At 39.6% G+C, this 22030-nt stretch overlaps 1 protein-coding gene and 1 long non-coding RNA gene across 2 annotated transcripts in view; both read right to left on the bottom strand.

Moving 5' to 3' along the window:
* LOC149227579 (uncharacterized) overlaps window positions 1–22030 on the bottom strand; it is a 472348-nt gene that overhangs the window by 257143 nt on the left and 193175 nt on the right. The window lies entirely within an intron of this gene.
* Window positions 737–1945, bottom strand: LOC149227580 (uncharacterized). Its single transcript, XR_016247806.1, has 2 exons — window positions 1398–1945; window positions 737–808 (listed from the first exon to the last, which is right to left on the bottom strand). It is a non-coding gene; the product is annotated as an uncharacterized LOC149227580 (long non-coding RNA).

Here is a 22030-nt window from a genome sequence, read left to right as displayed (position 1 = left end):
TCTAACTTAGCAATTGTCTAGCCTTGAAGGTTGAACGCTACGGACCTGCTGGAGAGGCTGAGAGGAAAGAGGCTCATGTTCGTCGGAGACTCCATCAGTCGTAACCAGTGGGAATCCCTGCTTTGCGTTTTGAAAACTGTAGTGCCTGAAAACAGAAAGACCTTTGGAACGAGAGGTGCATCAACTGCATTCGTAGCTCAGGCAAGTTTTTTTAATAATGCAGGCTGTGGCAGGATTTGTCTTACACAACTCCTTCTCTGTTCACATGTAGCAAATCAATTCAGAACCTTTTTCGATTAATTCTTATCAGGTAATTATTCCTTGATAACACACATAATCTTTCTTTTACATTTTCTGATCTGGCCCCTTTTCATATAATATACTCATTACTGTAATTTATTTTTTATACATGTATTTGCATCATTTTTTTTTTAAACTATTTGTATCGTCATACTCAAGCTAAGTGAGGTTCGAATTCTATTTATTTATCTCCTTTAACAGGTTGGAGGTTTTCATCTTTTTGACTAATACTATTGCATGAATGAAATCACTTCTCTCTGATGACCAAATTCCATTTCCCGGAATTATCTATTGAATATTTAATGCATTGCATGGAATTTTTGTTTATTAGAGACCAAAATTTCCTTTTCATGACCGTGAGCATCCACTGTAATATGTTAAGAGTTAGGAGATGGCTGTTCATTCTAATGGCGTGCAGGTACAGTACCTGATCTCATCTCGGCTGTCTCGTCGGCCATCTCTGAGACTGTCTCGGCTGTGGCGGGCTTTGTCTTACACGACTCCTTCTCTGTTCACATGTAGCAAATCAATTCAGAACCTTTTTCGATTAATTCTTATCAGGTAATTATTCCTTGATAACACACATAATCTCTCTTTTACATTTTCTGATCTGGCCCCTTTTCATATAGTATACTCATTACTGTAGTTTATTTTTTATACATGTATTTGCATCATTTTTTTTAAAACTATTTGTATCGTCATACTCAAGCTAAGTGAGGTTCGAATTCTATTTATTTATCTCCTTTAACAGGTTGGAGGTTTTCATCTTTTTGACTAATACTGTTGCATGAATGAAATTACTTCTCTCTGATGACCAAATTCCATTTCCCGGAATTATCTATTGAATATTTAATGCATTGCATGGAATTTTTGTTTATTAGAGACCAAAATTTCCTTTTCATGACCGTGAGCATCCACTGTAATATGTTAAGAGTTAGGAGATGGCTGTTCATTCTAATGGCGTGCAGGTATAGTACCTAAGCTCATGAATTTTAAAAGACATGTAGCAGCATGTACCTCATGGGAAAATCGTTTCTACATGTAATTGCAGGCCCTAAGAGATGGTTGTTCATTCTAATGGCGTGCAGGTATAGTACCTTTTAAGTAGAGGCGAAGGTGCATGGAGTGCCCCAATTCTGCACTGGATGGTCTGATGGACCTGAATTCATAACACAATGCCCCATTCGCTGGTAGATTTACCAGGCACACTGAATTTCTCTGGTGGAGGGCAACAGGACCTCTGAGAAATGGGATTCTCCACATCCGTCAATGGCAATTTCCACTTCTGAATGGTAACTGCAACTGGATTTTCTGTGGTGGAACTACTCGCCTTAATTCCCTAATTTAGCTTCTTTGGCTGGATTTGCTTTGCCAAGCAAAAATTCACAGGTTCAAAGTTCAAACCCCAGGCGCCCGTGGAAAGACCATTTAAACTGCCACTGTTGAAGTATGTCTATTTATCGTTAGCGCACACAAACCAGGCAGAATGAAATAACCACGATGCTCTCATCTGCGAAGTCTATCTATTTATCACTAGCGCACACAAACCAGGCAGAATGAAATAACCAGAAGGATGATTGATGCTGTCCTCTACTGATAAGTATAGCGTTTAATTTGCTTGCTCTCCTTCGGGCTTAGCGAGAAATATTTCTACCAGGCCGGATGACATTTGAAAGAAATCTGGATCGGATGTCATCTTCATGGAGATCTGTAATAGTGACCGAAGACAGATGTTTTGGATTGTTACAATAAAGTTGCGAGCATGCAAGCCACGTGTTATGGCTCTACCTCTGGCCTAACATCCTTTCCAATGTAGAGTCGACCATAAAATATTTGCATGCAGAATATACGACACGTGACCACTGCATTGAGACAAGTAACTCAAAATTTTATGCGCTATGAAGGTTTTCATGATGTGTTTATCTCTAACCTCAAAATTACCCTTTGGCTGTTGGTTTTGTATTTTATGTTTGAGATTTTGCATCTTTCATACTGACTTATTGCATACTTTCTGCACCTCTACACATTGTTATATCTGTGCTGAACACGGGGCCAGGCTCAACAGACATGTTTTTAACTTGCTTTTCGAGTAATTGTATATATTGCAAAATTGTCAGACTGCAATCCACTATTATGCAATTTAGGGGTCCTGTTTTTCAAATCAATTCCCCCAAAATTAAAGGCGCCTTGAAATAGTAAGCAGACGGCCGGCCGTTACTTGGCTTCAGAAAACTACTCTAAACAAACCGAATGAGCGGGCAAATGGTTGAGGTACAGGCTGTGATTATATGGGTCTTGTCAATTTGCATTTCATACTGTTATTATTGTCGTATCGATTGGGCGATAGTCAAGGTTCAAGGTTCGATTCTCATCATAGTTCATTCTACACTGGCTGGCTTTTACATGAAAATCCAAGGGTCGCCAAATATTGGTTAGTTCCCGTATGGTTATGTAGAATCTGATATTTGCTTTGAGATTCGGTATGGAAATGAGCAAGCGTTACACCTCAGCTTCGTCCAGTCGTGTCGTTAATGACGTGCTGTTTGCGCGGGTGACTTAGCCTGTCTTGTGTGGGTGGATCACGACCGTTGTGGCCCCTAAATATTAATATTAGGGGCATAGTTTTGAAATGTTGTCTTTTTAATTAAAACCTAACCTAGGTCGTAAATATTAGGGGCACAGTTTTTGAAATGTTGTCTTTTTAATCAAAGCCTAACCTAGGTCGTAAACCCCATATGCTTTTAATAAGAGCATGGGAAACCCCATGAGTAAGCAGTGTAGAATCGGGTACGTGATAGCGCAGGCCGAGAACGCAGCTACCCTTGCATACAAGGCTATAGGTGCTCTGCACTTTGGAGGTTGTTTCGTTGGAAAAAACTATGCGAACTATGTTCCACCGTGACTGCTGAAAATGCAAAAGAGTTTCGGACTGATAACATTGATCAAGGATTTACACCCGCCATGTATTCATCATGTGGCTTGAAGAAGACCTATTTCTGGGCAGAGGAGTAGCATCACTTGGTGCAAGTTTGATTTCAACGATGTTGTATACAGAAGCTGCATTTTGCTTCTTAAAAACTCAGTTCATTGTTTTACTTCACGCAGGGACTCGCTGTGTCGCAGCTCCCCTTGTTTTAGATTAGTTTTCGTTTGGGGCTTCATTTTAATGAAAAGGGTTTTAGGCTTAGTTTATTTTTAATATGTTTAGATTTTAGATTTTCTCCGTATACATTAAATCATGTTTTAGAATTTCTTTAGTTATAGTTTATAGTTTGTAATTATTTTATAGTTTAATTTTCTTTACGTTTGTTTTCATTTTAATTTTCTTTTTCTTTTTTTAATTTAGATTTTAATTATTAAAGCTTTTAGATTTAGTTAGACTTTAAATTAGAGTTTTAGATTTAGATTTTAGTGTTTTAGATCTTAGTTAGATTTAGATTTTGAGTTTTAGATAGAGATTTAAAAAAATTTATAAGAAAAAATAAATAAATAAATAAAATAAAAATGTTTTTGTTAGATTTTTTAATTTTAATTTAATTTTTTTGTTTAGTTTAGTTTTAAAATTAGATTAGTTTTAGAATTTTAAATTTTTTTTAGATTTATTTTTAATTTCCATAACATTGAAAAATAAAAATTAAAAAATTAAAAATAAAAAAATAAAAAAGATTTAAAAAAAATAAAAATAAAAATAAAAATTTTGTGGAAAATCATTTTGCCAATTTCAGTTGTTTTTCGCGATATATCTTTCATGCTGAGATCTGAAATTTTCAAGTCGAAACACGAAATCCAATGTCTGGTTAATAATTCATGATGCTCATGGTGGTTTAAGGCATTTATCTCTTCAAAGCTTTCAGTTGCTGGATATCGTTTTGGTCGCATGATTTAGCTGATGATAGATGGTTTCTGTTCATGGTCCATGTTTTTTTTATCATTTAAAAAGTAATCATTTAAACATTGACTCCACAAGGCACTGGTCTATTAAATCTCTAAATCCATCTAGTGCTTATCACATCGTGTATCGTGTCTCCCACCCAACTGTTTGGCAGTTGGTCTTCACTATCTCGCAGGGTCTACCCCCCTTAGCCGCAGGAGACGGGCTTAAACGGAGGGATCGGGGATCAGAGTGACAGCCCCCGGTCCGAGCGTTGTCATGCCAATCTGCGCGACAACACTATCCATTATACTTGATGCTCATATAATGCCTTGGACGGTCCTGCCAAAAGTGCATCATGTGGCTCCCTCACGAACATCCCCCTAAGTGTGAGCTCAGGGGCAGAACATATGATACCTCTACGGAAAACTACACAAGCCTTGAGCCTGTATCCATCATCTCATGCCCTGACCAAATGCCACTACTGAAAAGTCTCACTTTGGGTACTCAGTGTCCGGACTCGCTGTCTCAAGTGAGCCTCCCATGTCCTGTTGTTCAAGATGAAGGCAACAAGGGACAACATCCAACTCCTTTGTGCTTGCAAATCAATGTTGCATTAATCGTTATTGGGATAATATCGGTGCGAGGAAAAAATCGGAAAAAATCATAATTATCGGGAAATAATCGGAAATAATTGGGAAAAAATCGTTTGGTACAAAAATATTCATTTTTTTCAATTTTTTTAATATCTAAACCATCTACAACATAAAATAAATACATTGAAACATAAATATGATAAAAGAACTAATATATAAGATGTTTAATATCATTTCTAGTGCTAAAATCACACATAACATTGAATCATGTCCTGAATAGTAAGTCCTGACTCCTGAGTCCCAACTCAGCTTCAAAATATCAACAAAAAATATAATAATGTATCTCATCATGTCATAATGTCATATACAATAAAATGAAGAAAATCACTAAAGTCTAATCCTATTGATTTCCTCTGCCCCTCTTATGAGAAAATGCCACAGCTTTTCCTTTCCCTCTAGATGTAGATGCTAGTGCTGGTGGAGTTGGCAATGGAGTCTGTTGTGCTCTAGAAGCTGAAGAAGTAGAAGTAGGAGCTATAGGAGGTAGACCACATCCTCTACTAGTGGCAGGGGTAGCCTGGGCAGGTGGTGTCACCTGGAAACATTACAATCTCCCAATCCTGAAATCCTGAAAAACTAATAAGTCTGCTGGATTTTGAATGAAATCTAAAATTCTACTTTCTCCATATGAACTCCAATGAGGCCGGAACCACTCACAAACATCCTTAATCTTCATTTTCATCTCACTTTTACTTTAAGAATTTAACATTACCATGAATAACATATCAATACTAGGGCCTAGACTTGATCATTTAGCTGCCCCACTCAAAAATTATTTGTTTCTTTCAAAAAAATTGCATTTCAAACATTTAGCATCCCTTATAAAACTGCGTTGCCCCAACCCTCGGCCATAAATTGGGAAAAAATCCCGATTTTTTCGAAAAATCGCGTATAAAAAAACGCGAGTATTACTCGCGATAATATCGGCTTCGGGAAAAAATCGCGATAAAGGGATAATATTGCGATATTATCGCAATTTTAACAACACTGTTGCAAATAATGTGGAAGTGAGAGAGGCGCGTGAGTTCCCATGGTTATCATCAAATGATGCTCATTTGTGTCCTCATCAATCCTGGGTGAGCTACACTCAATGGCATGTCTGTCATCCCTATCAGGCGGCCTCCCTATAGGTAATGCTACAAAATCCCAATGGGCAGCATCATCACACATCACTACATACGGCCAAGCATCCTTGCTCTCCCCTGCATATAAATATGAATCTCCACGTCCCTTGGCACATGACCGCACCTAGTTGCACCCCTTTGTGCACTGCTGGATACCACTACCAACTACCATACCATTTTGAATCAACTGGCATCCCTCCTGTGTCGAAGCATCCATCACTTCATGTTGAAACTCCAGGTGGTGTGAATCGATCCTCCTACTCCACAGGGAAAGCCCACACATCATGACACACCACCATACACTTCTGTGCTCCCACTGGATACCATTGCCTACTGTCGTACCACCCTGCATCATAAGGCATCTCGTATGTGACAATGTATCTGCCACTCTGCTAGTGAACCCACCATGTTGCGTGTCATATCTCCTCATCTACCCTGGTAAACTTGAGCGATCTAAATCCCCACATGCTAGGGGAAATATCATTGTTGTGTCGATCTTCGGTGGCTCCTATGCCCAATACATCAATGGGAGGGCATCGTCTCCATACAATGCCCTATCTAGTGGCCTGTCGATGCCTCCTCTTCTGACAAACTCCTGCCAGAGTATACTAATGATCATGCAACTCCATGCCTAACCAACATGTCAAGACAATTCATGGTGTCTATCCATTGTCTTTTCAATCCATCCTGTCACTAATGCTGCTTGGGCATCTGATAAAGACCTGAAAGCATTGGTGCAATCAGTCTCTGGATCCATCACACCGCTAACACCATCTCTAACCAAGTCCATGATGTGATGGGGAATTCTACCTGGATCCCAACAACAATCTCGCCCCCTATCCCCTCTGGTAATCCATGGCCTCTACTGAACTGTGGCCATGGATGTATCCAACCTCCTAGCCTACTCCATCAGGTACCAACTCAATACCCCATGCCATCCAATCTGCCGAATACAAGAACACCTGTACACCTAACAACTACATCATGTGAATGTTGCACCTTGTGCAACTCATGTCACCTCGTCCCACGGTCCTAATCAATGCATAAAATTCATCTAAGTAACCCTAACTCCTTGTATCTAATGTGTAGAGGTAACCTAACAATGTCGCAAGCCCCATCTATATAAGCTTGAAGAGAGCTAGTGTTAGGAAGTGATGCAGCCTTGCTGGCTGCTTGCGCATCTATCTACTCCCTATCGATGGCAAGCCCAAAATATGAATGTCCATTCTCCTCTACCATGGGCTCAACAATACTCGCCATTTGTCCCTCTACAAATAGCTCATCATGCATAACATCCTCATCTACCTCATGCTCCTCTAGGTGCTCTCCACGCTATTGTAGGTGGTTACCATCTGGAAACTCTATCATGGCTCTGGGTATCTTTATGCTTATTAGTTCCTCGTTACTGGATGGCCCTACAAGAGTATGCTCTACCATCTTTGCAAATGTCTCAACTTGATCCATCAATGGGATCTCCAACAATGGTGACTCCCAAGTAACACTACACCGACCTAATTCCTCGTCACAGATACTGATATTATCTGTCTCATGAGCCATTTCCTCATGCTTGATGTCAAGAATCACCTCCACGAAGTGGGCCTTGCGCTTAGTGTACTTGTGCCCTGGATCCATGGTTCCTGATCTATAAATCCAAATTTCCTCCATCCAGGGTCTCTCCAGATCTCATCCTCTAACTGTCCCCATCTATATGAAGATCCAACTCCTGATATATGCTTATCCTTCAAATGACAAATCTCCCTAAATGATAGAGCCCTCCTGACCCTGGGGTCCATTGCATCATACTCATTAATCCCCTTTGTGAAAGACCTCATCAAGTTTGCAAAGGTGTTTGACTTTCTCTTCCTCTGGTTCATCCAGGAAATGAGGCATGGTAGGACGGCTATACAGGCCATACGGATGGATGTTGTTTTGCTGGGCTATGCGTGCATTTGCATGCCTTCTCTGCTGGTTATGTATCATTTGTTTCATCCTCTCTAGAATCTACTAGGTCTGCCTCACCAACTATTGGTTATGCCTCATCAACTCCTCCATGATACCTTTTGTACTCCTCCCTTTTTGCATCATTGGAGTGTCGATAAATTCACCAATCACTGTGCATGCATGTCTAACACCGCCATGATCTTGCTAACTTCTCCACAGCTAACCAAGATCATGCTCTGACACCAATGTACTATTCCTAATAGGAAAATACAAGAAATAACAAAGGCTATGAACTAACTACAAACTGCAATCTCAAAAACATACAAGCATAGGAATTAAACACCAGAAATATGAACCAAAGCTCTGAGTCATTCTATTAATATGAGCAGAATGGGTACAATAGATGGTAATAGTAGAACTTGGGCTTGCTACAAGCAAGCAAGGAAAAACTCAGGTGATAATAAAGGATCTCAAGTGTTGTAGAAGCTCCTCCCCAATTTCTGCATTGACCCAATAAATTTTTCGTTGTTGCTGCTAGATAGGAAATGGAAAATATTCCCTTAGAAGTGCTCAAAAATTCTAAGAAATTAGCTAGTGCACTTTCTCAACAAGGCCAACGAAACTCAAAAAGGGTTTGGCCCCAAACCAACTCTTTAGGAAACCCACAAAGGGGTGCAAATTGTTAGCTGACTAGTAAAACGCATTGCTGAAAGAAAGTGAATTTTTGGCCTGAATACTGCCAAGATCACGCTGAAAATGCAACCATAGACTCTTCTCTAAATACCCACAAAATCCTAGAAAAGGTTTGGGCTGATTCTGAATGACGAAAGAGCCCACCAAATAGTGTGAGTGACCCTCTAGCTAGCGACACGCACTACTGTGAAATAATGCTCCAGAAACTCCCAAATCCTTTGTTGAATTTCCACTAAAATTCCACACAAAATACCCTCCGGAAACTACCTTCTCCTCCAAGTAATCTCCTTTGGAAATTAGTTTCCCTCATCCCCTGCGCAAGCTTTCTCTAGTGAGCTCTACGCACTCACAGAATGGAGAAATTCGGCCCACCAAATGGCCAAGACTTTTGCCTTGCAAAACACTACCAAAATTCTGGTCTCAAGGTAGGAAATCTCTCTACAAATCACCAGATCTCCCAACTCACTCCAGCTGAAGAAATTTGTGCTCCACAAACTTCCTCTGTGCCCAGGAAGTGCGCAGAACTGGGTAAACACCTGCAATAAAGCTCTGTGGAAATCCTAAATTGTACTCCCCAAATTTCTTCACTGGGAAGACACTCTGAGTTCTCCAAAATGAGGGTGGAATTCTGCTTGGAACTTCTGTGCTAAACAACACTTCTCTTCTTGTGCTAAACAACTCCAAGAGAATATGTAATGCGAAGTGTAATAGTCAAAAGATCCCTCAACAAATGAGTCCCTCCTCCCTTTACAATTTCTCCCATGCTTCTAGACTCCCTTTTTAATTATTATTTTATTGGTGGGGGCCATTTTCCACAAAGTGGTTTTTTCCTTCATTTTAATAAAGTAATAATTTGCCACCAATCTCCAATAAAATAATACTTGTCACCTTTCTCCAAAATAATATTTTCCCCTTCTAATTAATATTACCAAAATTGGGAAAAGAATTCCCAAGCTCACAAAATTAGGGATATTACATATGCACCCAAATCAAAGCATTATCATAAATAAGTAAAAGGTGCATCAGAGGGGTGAAGAAGTATGCTAAGGAAAGGGGTAACTCATGCCTCCACAATTGGTCCCTCATTACATCTATACACTCAGGATGTTGGACCATTGTTAGCTAATCATTTGGCTATGGCACCTTGCCCTGAAGTCATGCCCACTCCATGGCCACCATTTTCACTTGCATCTATGGATTGACGGGTTAACCCAAGACTTGTCACTTAGCATTGAAGGTGGTAAAACTTAATAGGGTTATTGATTTAGCCATCCCTAACATAACAGAGGGAACAGTTATATGGGACTTGGTCTAGTTAGAAATTTGAAGGTGATATCTGTGTGAAGTATTGGTTATGCCCCTAACGTTAAGTATGGTCCACTATGATGTATCCATGGTTTTAGGTACCTAATGATTGTTGATTTACACTTGATCTTGAGTAGGTTTTGTGAGGTGGTTCTCATCATAGCAACAAAGGCTTCTTAAGATGATTGACCCACCTCCTCAACAAAGTAGCAGAGATTGTACTATCCACTTGCAAAGAGAGAGATTGACTTTCATGATGCAGTGTTGCCCGCCCAAAACAAAGCGTCGGGCTATTTTATGACCCCACATGATTCTCAACACCTCAAGGGACCCCCAATTGCTGATATGTTGATCCCACGAAGCTTGTTGTTGGAGATATTGATGATATGCCCAGTAGACTCAGGATGTCCCCAGGCTGGCCTTGACATTTGATGGGCATCACTTGTTCCAAAGCCTAGATGATATCACCTTAGAGCCCAACTCTTGTGTTATTTCGTGCCATGTCACCCTTTTTTCGACTTTGAGTGTGCTATAAGGCATGTCGGACATGACGTGTTGGCATTGAGTTAATTTGGATAACTTGCACATGATGCTTGAGATGCATATTGGAGTATGGAACACTCACTTTCCCTTATCTCATCCTTTGAGTGGGTTATTGAGTTCATTTGGAGGATGATGTCATGCTTTAGGAGCATTTATCCCCAAATATGTGGGCTTTTATGTCATATATGTTATGTTTTTGAACTATGAGGTTGGCTTGTAACTTCTTTTTTGTGGAACACTTAAAGTGAACTTGTCAATAGGACTTCTTAGTTGTTTTATTTGTAAAATGAGTGGGAGAAGGCTCATATAAATAAATCATTGTTGTCGCTCCGATTGTACAAGCACTGCAACAACAACTCAAGTCAGGGGTTGTCACTCTGATCCATGACCTATCCGTTCTAGCTATCTCCCAACAATAGGCTATGGGGGGTAGTCCCTATGGAAATGTGAAAATGAAGGACAAGTTGGCAACCAATGAGTTTGGGAGACACGATTGAATGGCCTAGCTACTTGGTTAAATTTAGCAGAATTTAAAGATTAGATTAGATTTGAATGTGAGACAAGTGCCTTACGGAGTCAACTTCTTGCTTGTTACCAATTAAATGCCAAGTAACCGAATGAACAATTGCTGCTTGGATGCTTCACTAACCTAGATAAAATGCAAATCCTACAAGCTAGGTGAAATGCAAAATCTTGGTTGATTTTAATTTAGATTCCTATTCTAAATGTAACCTTCCTTTTAACTGTTTTGGAACTAGCCTCTAGAGTAGGTTGTGGGATGGAAGCCAACGGGAAGCAAGCATAGGCTTGATTAATGATACCTCCCCCTGTGTTCCAACCATTTGGTGCCTCCAGCGCTACAGAGACTGTTGCTCTGACGACTGCAAGGTCACCATGTTAACCACTTAAGAGTTTTTAGACTCAAGCTAGATGAGAAAGGTGGTCCTATCTCTCTATCAACCAAGCTTATGCTTGGAGGTAAATTAGTGCAATCTAATCCTAGAATGTAAATGCAAGATGTAAGATTACTTTTAGTGATATTGTTAAATGTCTTAAGTACTTAGCGATAAATCACAACGATATTCAATTTGAAATGATGAAGTACTTAATCAATATGTAATGACGATCTTCACTAAAAGAGAGAATGCTCAATGAAACAAGATAGAAAGCGCCAATATGTTGTTAAGATCAAGACAATTTCTCATGAAATAATAATGCCAATTAGATAATGACCAATAACAATAGAGTGCCAATGTGTCAATTAGATACACAAGATAGAGAGCTTAAACACAATTAGCAATTCTTCCAAATTACCACAAGAAATCACGATTATGATTATAAATTGACTTGAGTAGCAAGGATGTAAGGAACAAATGCCAAGTGAATTTAGATGACTGTCAACAATTTTTGACACCACTTCAATGTTTATATCAGACCTTATGCAACATATATCAGACCTCTGATTTTTATGACAACCCTCAAGAAGTGACAAGATATGCAAATAAATCCAAGCCCAACCAATGCCAATGATTTTCCAATGATGAAATATGTCTGCAATTCAATTATTATGCCATTGTTATTTTATTTTATATGGCTGTAGCAAACATATCTGATCTGAAAATTGTCCAATGGTCCTCAAAAAATAACTTATATGCAATCAATTTAACCACAAGATTAATGTTCAATGCCTTAAGTGACTTTTTGTTAAAATTGGCAACTAAGACCAAACTCCATGTGGGTCATATTATTTATGGCAGCTGATATTTTTATTGTATCCCTCTCATTGAAAGGTGTAGGATTGATCTAAAGATCATCCGATTGCGATAAATATTTATGAAGTTATGAATTTATTTATGTTATGGACAAATTGTTAAGTTGGCCAGCAACTTATGTAGGCTCAGAAGCCCAACAATCATGTCTATTCAACCTCTACGTTTTAGTATAAATAGAAGAGGACTTCAAGTCATTTCTACACACACTTGGATCTCTTCCTCTCTCTACTTGTATTTGGGTTTTAGTAGGAGGAGAGATCCTAAGGAAAAGCTAGAAAAGCCGGAACTGCCAGAAAAGCCGGAAAAGCCAAAAAAGTCAGAACTGCCGGAAAAACTGGAAAAGACGGAATAGTAGGAAAAGCCAGAAAAGTTGGAACTACCGGAACTGCCGAAAAAGCCGGAAAATCCGGAAAAGCCGGAATTGCCAGAAAAGTCGGAAATGTTAGAAAAGTTGGAACTGCCGAAAACGCCGGAAAAGTTGAAAAAGCCGAAACAACGGGAAAAGCTAGAAAAGCCGAAAAAGCCAGAAAAGCCAGAAATGCCGAAACTGTCGGAACTGCCGGAAACGCCGGAATTTCCGGAAAAGCCGAAACTACCAAGAACTGCCGAAACATCCGAAGCATCTATCTCCGAAGGAAGGCAGCATGATGTATGAGATCATGGGCAGCATAATAAGCAACATGATGATATGAGCATGGGTAGCATAATGATGCATGATGATATGAGCATGGGCAGCATAATGATGAATGAGATCATTAGCATGGGCAACTTGATGATGAATAAGACCATGGAAGATGCAGCGTGATGAGCAGCATGAAGATGAGAGCAGTACAGTCATCAAGGTTCAACACATGAGACAGTACAACAAGGTGTCACACGGTAATGTGCAGCAAATAGACGAGATGTAGCACTATGATAGGTGAACAAGTCACCTTAGAGAATCAGTTGAAGCAATATCAAAAGTCAAAGTGATTGACTTCTATTTCTCATGCCGATATCAAAAGTCAAAGTGATTAACTTCTATTGTAAATGTACTATCTCTCTCATTTTCTCTGCTTAACTTTGAAGAACACAAAAGAAGAATTGATCAAGGGCTTCCCCACATTGGGGTTTGTCCTTGGCTAGAGCCACATCTTGTGACCTCTTGTCTTGGTTTGTCTTCTGCGATTTATATTTATGTTCCATCTGCAGTTTACTTTATGTTGATGTGATTGCTAATGTGCAAAAGAAATTGAAATAAATTGGTCTAACATAGAACATACATAAAATTAACATGGTATCAGAGCTAAAGTGAAGACAATGCCCAAGCAAGAGTGAAAGAGAAATCATCAAAGACAATAGGGACAAGACAAAAGGATCAATGGGTTCCACATCTCTCTTCTAAGTTCACAAAGTGTGAAGTCGAAGTAGAACATATTATCAGAATGGCGTAGCAGAAGTTTCTGATGGCCCATCTAAAGATCACTTCATTGGTAAGTTCGGATCTAAGGGTGGAAGGAAAGGCGAATGCCTTGGTTGCAATAAGTTCGGCCATTATGCGAAGGAGTGTCCGAAGGTAATGCAAGTCATCAAGGAAATGGTCGACTCTTCAAGGAAAGCAAGGAACCCACCCGATCACAAGAAGAACCTAGTGTCCATCTCAGAAATGGAAGTCAAAGGTTTCAGGGTGGCACTCATCGATGGAAAGGTATGTGTTTGGAAATAGAATTTTCAAAGATGTTTTTGAGTTCAGGGTTGTATCAAATTGCAGGAAGTCCACTGGGGACCATGTCCATTGTCACATAGCACCGAAGGTCTGTGAGTCAGATGGTGATAGGGATGCCTGAATTCAAAAGGAGCATGAAAGTACATGTCTGAGATGTACCGAAGGAAAATCTTACAAGGGGACCATTCCCCACATGTAGCAGGTCCACAGGTCTGGAACAACCTAAGGGGTCTGAGATTGATAATCAAGAATCTCGCATATGGAAGAAAGCCATCTATGGCTTGAAGCAAAACATCCCGGGCATAGTATGAGAGGATCGATAGTTGTCTGATAAAGCTGAGATTCACTAGGAGTGAACTGGATCCAAACCATCCGAAGGTTGTGGATGATAGACCTCTCATACCAACACCTTATGAGGATGACCTACTTCTAACAGGTGCAGACCCTCTCATTTGCAGAAGTAAGAGGGAGTTGGATTCCAGATGTGGAATGGTGAACTACAAGCCTATGACTACCTTGAGGATCTTAACTTTCAGAAGTTATATGGTAGTGATGTCGGACCAGTTTTGGGAAATGCCTCTGAATCTCATAAAATCATTCGCGTTGATGTTCTTGGTGAACTTCCTCCCGGACATATGTTTTGCAGTTAGCATGGTGAGTTCATATTTGGTTGAACCTCACTGGATTGGTGGCAAGAATCTTTTGAGATGTCTTCGAGGCACAATCTCACATGGATTGAGATACACTGCCGGAAATATGAAACTTCATGATTATTTGAACGCTGATTAGACAGGCAGTGTGGAGGATCACTAGAGCACTTCTTAGTGTTGTTTCTCTTTGGATTCTGCTTCAATATCATGGATGAGCAGGAAGCAGAAGTCGGTAGTTATAAACACCGCTGAGACCGGATACATATCTATGAGTATGATCTTGTATGAAGCTGCCTGGTTGGGGAAGCTCTTCAAGTGAGCTATTTGTACCACTGTGATTCTCTGTGACAACCAGAGGTCGGATTCGATTATTGAGGAATCTCGTATTCGACGATTGCTCCAACAGATAGACATTAGATACTACCTTATATGGGATATGGTAAGTCCATGAGCAAGGAAGCTCCATCGCTATGAGATGATGTATAGGTCGCTACACTTTGTCTAACCCCTGGGGGAAAGATCAAATCTGTGATTTTCTCGAACGAATTGGAGTTGTCAAGAGACCCTTGTACAAGAGTCCTGCATGTTGTATACATTGAGCTATGGGAGATCTGGGGGCTTGTGGTTCTTACTAGAGCAACATACGACCACAGGGTGACTCACCCTCCCCTGGTGGTGCGCACTGGGACAGGATGATTCACTCTCCTGTGGACAGGATGATTCGATCTCCTGTGAACAAGATGCTTCGCTCTCTTGTGGGAAAAGATGATTCACTCTCTTGTGTAGTAGGATGATTAATCCTCCCATGAGGTCTAGATGATGTGTTCTCCATGATGATTGTGTAGCAGGATGATTAATTCTCCTGTGAGGTCTGCATGATGTGTTCTCCATGATGATTGTGTAGTAGGATGATTAATTCTCCTGTGAGTTATAGATGATGTGTTCTCCATGACAATTGTGTAGCAGGATGATAAGTTCTCCTGTGAGGTCTAGATGATGTATTTTCCATGACGATTGTGTAGCAGGATGATTAGTTCTCCTATGAGGCCTGGATGACATGTTCTCCATGGCGATTGTGTAGCAGGATGATTAGTTCTCCTGCGAGGACAGGATTGATTAAGTTCTCCTGTCATCTCATCCTACCCATGCAGTCTGGGACTCATGGGAAGTACCTCTCATATGATCAATGAGCGGGGAAATGAGGATAGGGACCATAGTAGTACCAATGGACGCATCGCTGTATCTACCATACTCCCTATGCTAGGATGACCTTCATTGATCTGGGATCAATGATACTAGTCTAGGACCAGTGGTAGGAGTTGTATCCACTATGATACTGACTTCGGGCCGGTTGAGGACTGGTCTGGGACCAGTGGTACATACTCTGAGACTGACTTCGAGTCAGTAGAGTACTGGTCTGGGACAAGTGGTAGGAGTTGTACCTACTATGACACTGACTTCAGGTCGGTTGAGGACTGGTCTGGGAGCAGTGGTACACACTCTGATACTGACTTCGGGTCAATGGAGAATGGTATGGCACATTCTCGATCAGTTCTTCTTCTTCATGGTTCAACAGAGCTAAGTTGAGCAGAGCAGAGCCAGCAAAGCATAGCAGAGCCAGCAGAGCTAGCAGAGTTGAGCAAAGCAGAGCAGAGCAGAGCCAGGAGAGCTGAGCTGAGTTGAGCAGAGAGTGCAAGGCACTGATAGCAGAGATAGTACAGTTGGACATATGGATCAGCAGATGGAGTTCTCCCTAATTGAGAGGGAGTGTTAAAATTGGCAACTAGGGCCAAACTCCTTGTGGGTTATATTATTTATGGCAGTTGATATTTTTATTGGATCCCTCTCATTGAGAGGTGTAGGATTGATCTAAAGATCATCCGATTTCAATAAGTATTTATGAAGTTATGAAATTATTTCTATTATGGACAAATTGTTAAGTTGGCCAACAACTTATGTAAGCTCAGAAGCCCAACAGTCATGTCTATTCAACCTCTACATTTTAGTATAATAGAAGAGGACTTCAAGTCATTTCTACACACACTTGGATCTCTTCCTCTCCCTACTTGTCTTTCGGTTTTAGTAGGAGGAGAGATCCTAAGGAAAAGCCGGAAATGCCGAAAAAAACCAGCACTGCCAGAAAAGCTGGAACTGTCGGAAAAGCCGGAAAAGCCAGAAACACTGGAACTGCCAGAAAAGCCAGAACTACTGGAAAAGTCAGAACTGTCGGAAAAGTTAGAAACGCCGGAAAAGCCAGAAAAGCCGGAAAAGACAGAAAAGCCGGAACTACCAAAAAATCTGGAACTGCTGGAAAAGCCAGAAACGCCGGAAATACCAGAAAAGCTAGAAAAGCCGAAAAAGCTGGAAATGCCAGAACTGTCGGCACTGCCGGAAAAGCCAAAACTACCAGGAACTACCGAAACATCTGGAGCATTTGTCTCCAAAGGAAGGCAGCATGATGTATGAGATCATGGGCAGCATAATGATGCATGATGATATGAGCATGGGCAACATAATGATGAATGAGATCATGAGCATGGGCAGCTTGATGATGAATAAGACCATGGAAGATGCAGCATGATGAGCAACATGAAGATGAGAGCAGGTCAGTCATCAAGGTTCAACACATGAGACAGTACAGCAAAGTGTCACACGGTAATGTGCAGCAAATAGATGAGATGCAACACTATGATAGGTGAACGAGTCACCTTAGAGAATCAGTTGAAGCAATATGTCTTCAACTGATCTCATGCCGATATCAAAAGTCAAAGTGATTGACTTCTATTGTAAATGTACTATCTCTCTCACTTTCTCTGCTGAACTTTGAAGAACATAAAAGAAGAATTGATCAAGGGTTTCCCCACATTGGGGTTTGTCCTTGGCTAGCGCCACATCTTGTGTCCTCTTCTCTTGGCTTATCTTCTGCGATTTATATTTATGTTCTATCTACGGTTTACTTTATGTTGATGTGATTGCTAATGTGGAAAAGAAATTGAAATAAATTGCTCTAGCATAGAACATATCTAAAATTAACACTTGTTAATGAATTTGGACTTATTTTATGTCCTGAATACACTGCTGTAACAATTGTATTAGACCTGAAACTTTCAAATCAGACCTCTGCAATTTCAAATCAGACTTTGAAAATTATATGATAGCCAACATAAAACAATAAAATTGATAGATCAAACCCTTGTAATTTATTCTTGATGTCGTGTATAAGTTATTAACTTAATGTGTGGGTTCTTTAGACTTGTATTATGATGATTATGCCACTATTATATCAATATACCAGATCTTATCTAAATTATGCAGCCAATTAAAATGAGAGATGAAGGCAATAGAAACAAACCCCAAGGCCTAATAGCCTATGCCAAGTTTGGAGATGTGAGAGGAATCACATGGACTCACAAAATGTTAGCTCAAAACCCAAAGATCAGACCTTTATGACTACTGCAAGTGTTTTTAGGTGGTTGTAGCAAACATATTAGATTTGAAAATTACCCAAAAGTCCACAAAAATCACTTCTATGCACTCAAATTCAACTTTAGGTTAATTATAAATGCCTTAGGTGATTTATTGATGAACTTAGGCTTATAAAAAGTGTGTTTAGGCCTTAATTATACTGTTGTCATAAATTACTTCAGAATTCAATTTTAGGACAGAGGTGAAATAACAAGGTTAGAGAGAAAACCAAGAGGCCTTGAGGCCTTGTAGATCGCTAGGAAGACTTCCAATGAAAGTGACCACCTGAAAACATAATGTTAACCCCAAAATCACTACAAAACAAATTTTTAGAGATAAAATTCCAATCCCTTGAAGAAACCCTTGTTTGCAATGAGATCTAGCCCTTGTAGGGCTTATGGCCTTCTTAATGCTTGCAAAATAGGTCCCAAAGACTAGCCGTTTAGGTTGGGTAAAGGCTAGGACCTTCAGAAAATGGGTTTCTTCCTTGATTTGAAAGTAAAAAACCTACAAAAATAGCTTGAAAACTTAGACGTCTAGGGTTTCTGAGGTCTCCAATGCCAATTTCTTCCTCAATCCTAAAACAAATTTAGAATATAAATCGAAATACCCAATAAAATAAAAATCAAAACCCCAAATACTATACAAAAATTAAAATGGATTAGGAATTTAAAATACAAGGGTTAGAAAAATAATTTACAATTTTTTTTAACAAAAATATATTTACAAATATACAAATGTACAATGCTTGAGAGAATATGTGAAGATTAATTTTTTTATGATAATGACAATAGCTTGATGTATTTCGAAAAATAGGTGTTAGCCACAGCCTTAGCGAAGTAAGAAACCCACATAAAATTCTTGGTGCCCAAACAAAGTTAGCATTTGCCTAAAGTCTGTGAACTTGGAGCCCAAGGGCTGGGGAACCTTCAAACTCTATATATATCTTAAGAGAAAATTGTTAGCTCATACAATGAATTGGATCACATAAGATAATCCCAAAACTTACTAATAGAATGTTCCTATACTCTACAAATGAAATAACAATTATATGATATTGAAACACAATTTAGGAAAGCACATACCTAGCACGTACCACAAATCAATGAAACAAAGACACCATGAACTAAACCCCAAACTCTTTTATTATATATTTCAAATGTTCCCAGTAGAACAGTGGCTTCACACCAGCATTGTTAGAAAAATTGGAAAAAAAATTTACACGGAGAGACAGAGTAATAATATTTCGTGAAGCTACTTTCGCGGAGGTGCGGAGGTCTATGACATTCGAGAAGGTGATTTCGCGGACCTGGATTTCGCGGAGCTATTACATAGAATTAAAAATCACAGTATTCACTCACTACAAAAAGACACAATAAAATAGAGTAAGTTTGGAGCAACAATAAAACTTAGGATTAACTTCTAATACATGAGGAATATATTCATATGAGACTGCGGCTCATTCACAAAGTAAAACAAGGTTTACATAGATTTACATTCATGCGAAATAACACACAGTAAAACACAGTAACTGTTGTTTTCACATGCCCACCAAAAATTGCTCCACCATTTTCTCCTCAGAGACTTGCGCTCTTTTTCTCTCCAACTCTCTTACTCTCTAACCTATCAAAATGAATTTTACATTCACATTTAACTCAACATACAATTTTACATTTAATTCATGATGCAGCAAAAATAATTAATATGATGTTATTGTTGAGTGTGATGAGAATTGCGTAGGTGTTTCTGGAGTGTGGGCAATAATCACTGAATGAATGGTTGCCCATATATATTTACCAAAATACATTAACTTCTTTAAATTCCTTGCTGTGTTTCAGAATGGTTCGCGCCTGGCTTCAGTCCTTCCATCTTCAAATAGAGACGCAACCTGCAAAAATACGTCTGACAAGTATGGCTGCTGTCAGGCTGTTTATTGCGGTGGTTGGGATTATTATTTCCAACACTCCCCCTTAATCACAATTGCCGCCATTGACAATTCCCAAACAGTTTCTAAGATAAACAAAACTTTCACATGCCAATGGCTTTGTGAAAATGTTAGCAAATTGTTCCTGTGACCTACAGTGCTGCAACACAATTTCATCATTGTTAATCAACTCTCTAATAAAATGATATTTAACATCAATATGCTTGGTCCTCTTGTGGAAGACATAATTCTTTGACAATGCAATTGATGAAGTGTTGTCACAGAAAATAGTTGTTGCTCCCTCTTGGTCATGACGAAGATCCTTCAATATCTTTCTCATCCAAACTTCTTAACACGCTGCTGCTGTTGCTGCGACATATTCAGCTTCTGCTGTTGACAGTGATACTATTGGCTGCTTCTTGGAGGCCCATGAAATGGCTTCGGAACCCAAATGAAAAACATATCTTGACGTGCTCTTTCTGTCATCGACACTGCCTGCCCAATCACTGTTAGTGTAACCAACAAGCTTGAAATCACGTGTTGCTATGTACAAAACACCATACTGTTTTGTCCCATTGACATACCTTAAAATCATTTTCGCTACTTGCCAATGTGTCTCCTTGGGTGTCTCGATGAACCTTGACACCAAACTTACTGCATACATTATATCTGGCCTAGTGGCGGTCAAATACATCAAGCTGCCTATCATGTTTTTGTATAATGTCAGATTGACATTGCTGCTGCAATCTTCTTTGCTCAACTTCAACCCTATGACAATTGGAGTTGGTGCAGACTTGTTGTTCTGCATTTTAAACCTCTCCAAAATTTCTACCACATACTTTGCTTGAGAAATAAAAATTCTATTTTCTGTTTGCTTCACTTCTATGCCCAAAAAATATCTTAACAATCCGAAGTCAGTCATTTCAAATTCACTCTTCATGACTTGTTTGAAATCAGTGATGAGGAAATCATCACTGCCTGTAAAAATCAAATCATCTACATATAAGATGACGATGAGAATATTACCCTCGCTCTCTTTGATGTAGACAGTAGGCTCACATCACATTTGTCGAAACCATTTTCCAACAAGTAGGCATCTATCCTACTGTACCATGCGCGTGGTGCTTGCTTCAATCCATAAAGAGCTTTCCTCAACCAATACACTTTGTCTTCTTGGCCTTCAATCTCATAACCAAGTGGTTGCATGGCATACACTTCCTCTTTTAGCACTCCATTCAAGAACGTTGATTTTACGTCCATTTGATACACTCTCCATTTGTGTTGCGCGAAAATCACCACAACTGCGTGCACTGTCTCCATCCACGCGACTGGCGCGAACGTCTCCACGTAATCTCGTCCATGCTGTTGTTTGTATCCTTTGACAACTAGCCTTGCTTTGTGCCTTTCAATCTTTCTCTCAATGTTTCTTTTGGTCTTATAGACCCACTTCACTCCAATGACATGTCTTCCTTTCGGAAGGTTCACTAACTCCCATGCGTCATTCCTTTTTATTCCTTCTATTTCTTCCTCCATTGCCACAACCCATTTTCTTCTTTCACTACATCCTCAAAATGGATTGAATCATCTACATGACAAAATAATGAAAATAAGGAATTCAGACCTATGCTACTATCAACTTCATTTTGCTCATAAATTTCATTTAAATTTATGAATTTTGGCCTTCTTGTGCTTGCTGAAGATGGGCTTGACATGTCACTTGGTGTCACGCTTCACGGTGTGCTTGGAGAAGCACTTGCTTGGCTGCCGAAAACTGTCCTATTATTTGTTGATGGTGTTGTTTGTTGCCTGCTTTGTTGCGCTTGAATAGGTGTAGAGGGTGTCACTGTTGAGGAATTACTTGCTGCTATTAATTCCTCTTTGTCCTCATGTAGCATGCATGCTTTGACATTGACTGTCTTTTCTAAACTTCGATCCCATGCTTCCTCTTCTATGAACTGCACATCTCTGCTGATTATGACCTTCTTGGTTAATGGATTGTAGAGTTTGTATGCCTTGGATTCATCACTGTATCCAACAAATATACATTTCTCCCCCTTGCTGTCCAACTTCTTCCTCAACTC

This window comes from Pinus tabuliformis, chromosome J (assembly GCF_031772625.1).
Source record: "Pinus tabuliformis cultivar Carrire ecotype Pingquan chromosome J, CPIR1, whole genome shotgun sequence".
NCBI lineage: Eukaryota > Viridiplantae > Streptophyta > Pinopsida > Pinales > Pinaceae > Pinus > Pinus tabuliformis.
This window is presented reverse-complemented; position numbering and strand designations above follow the sequence as displayed.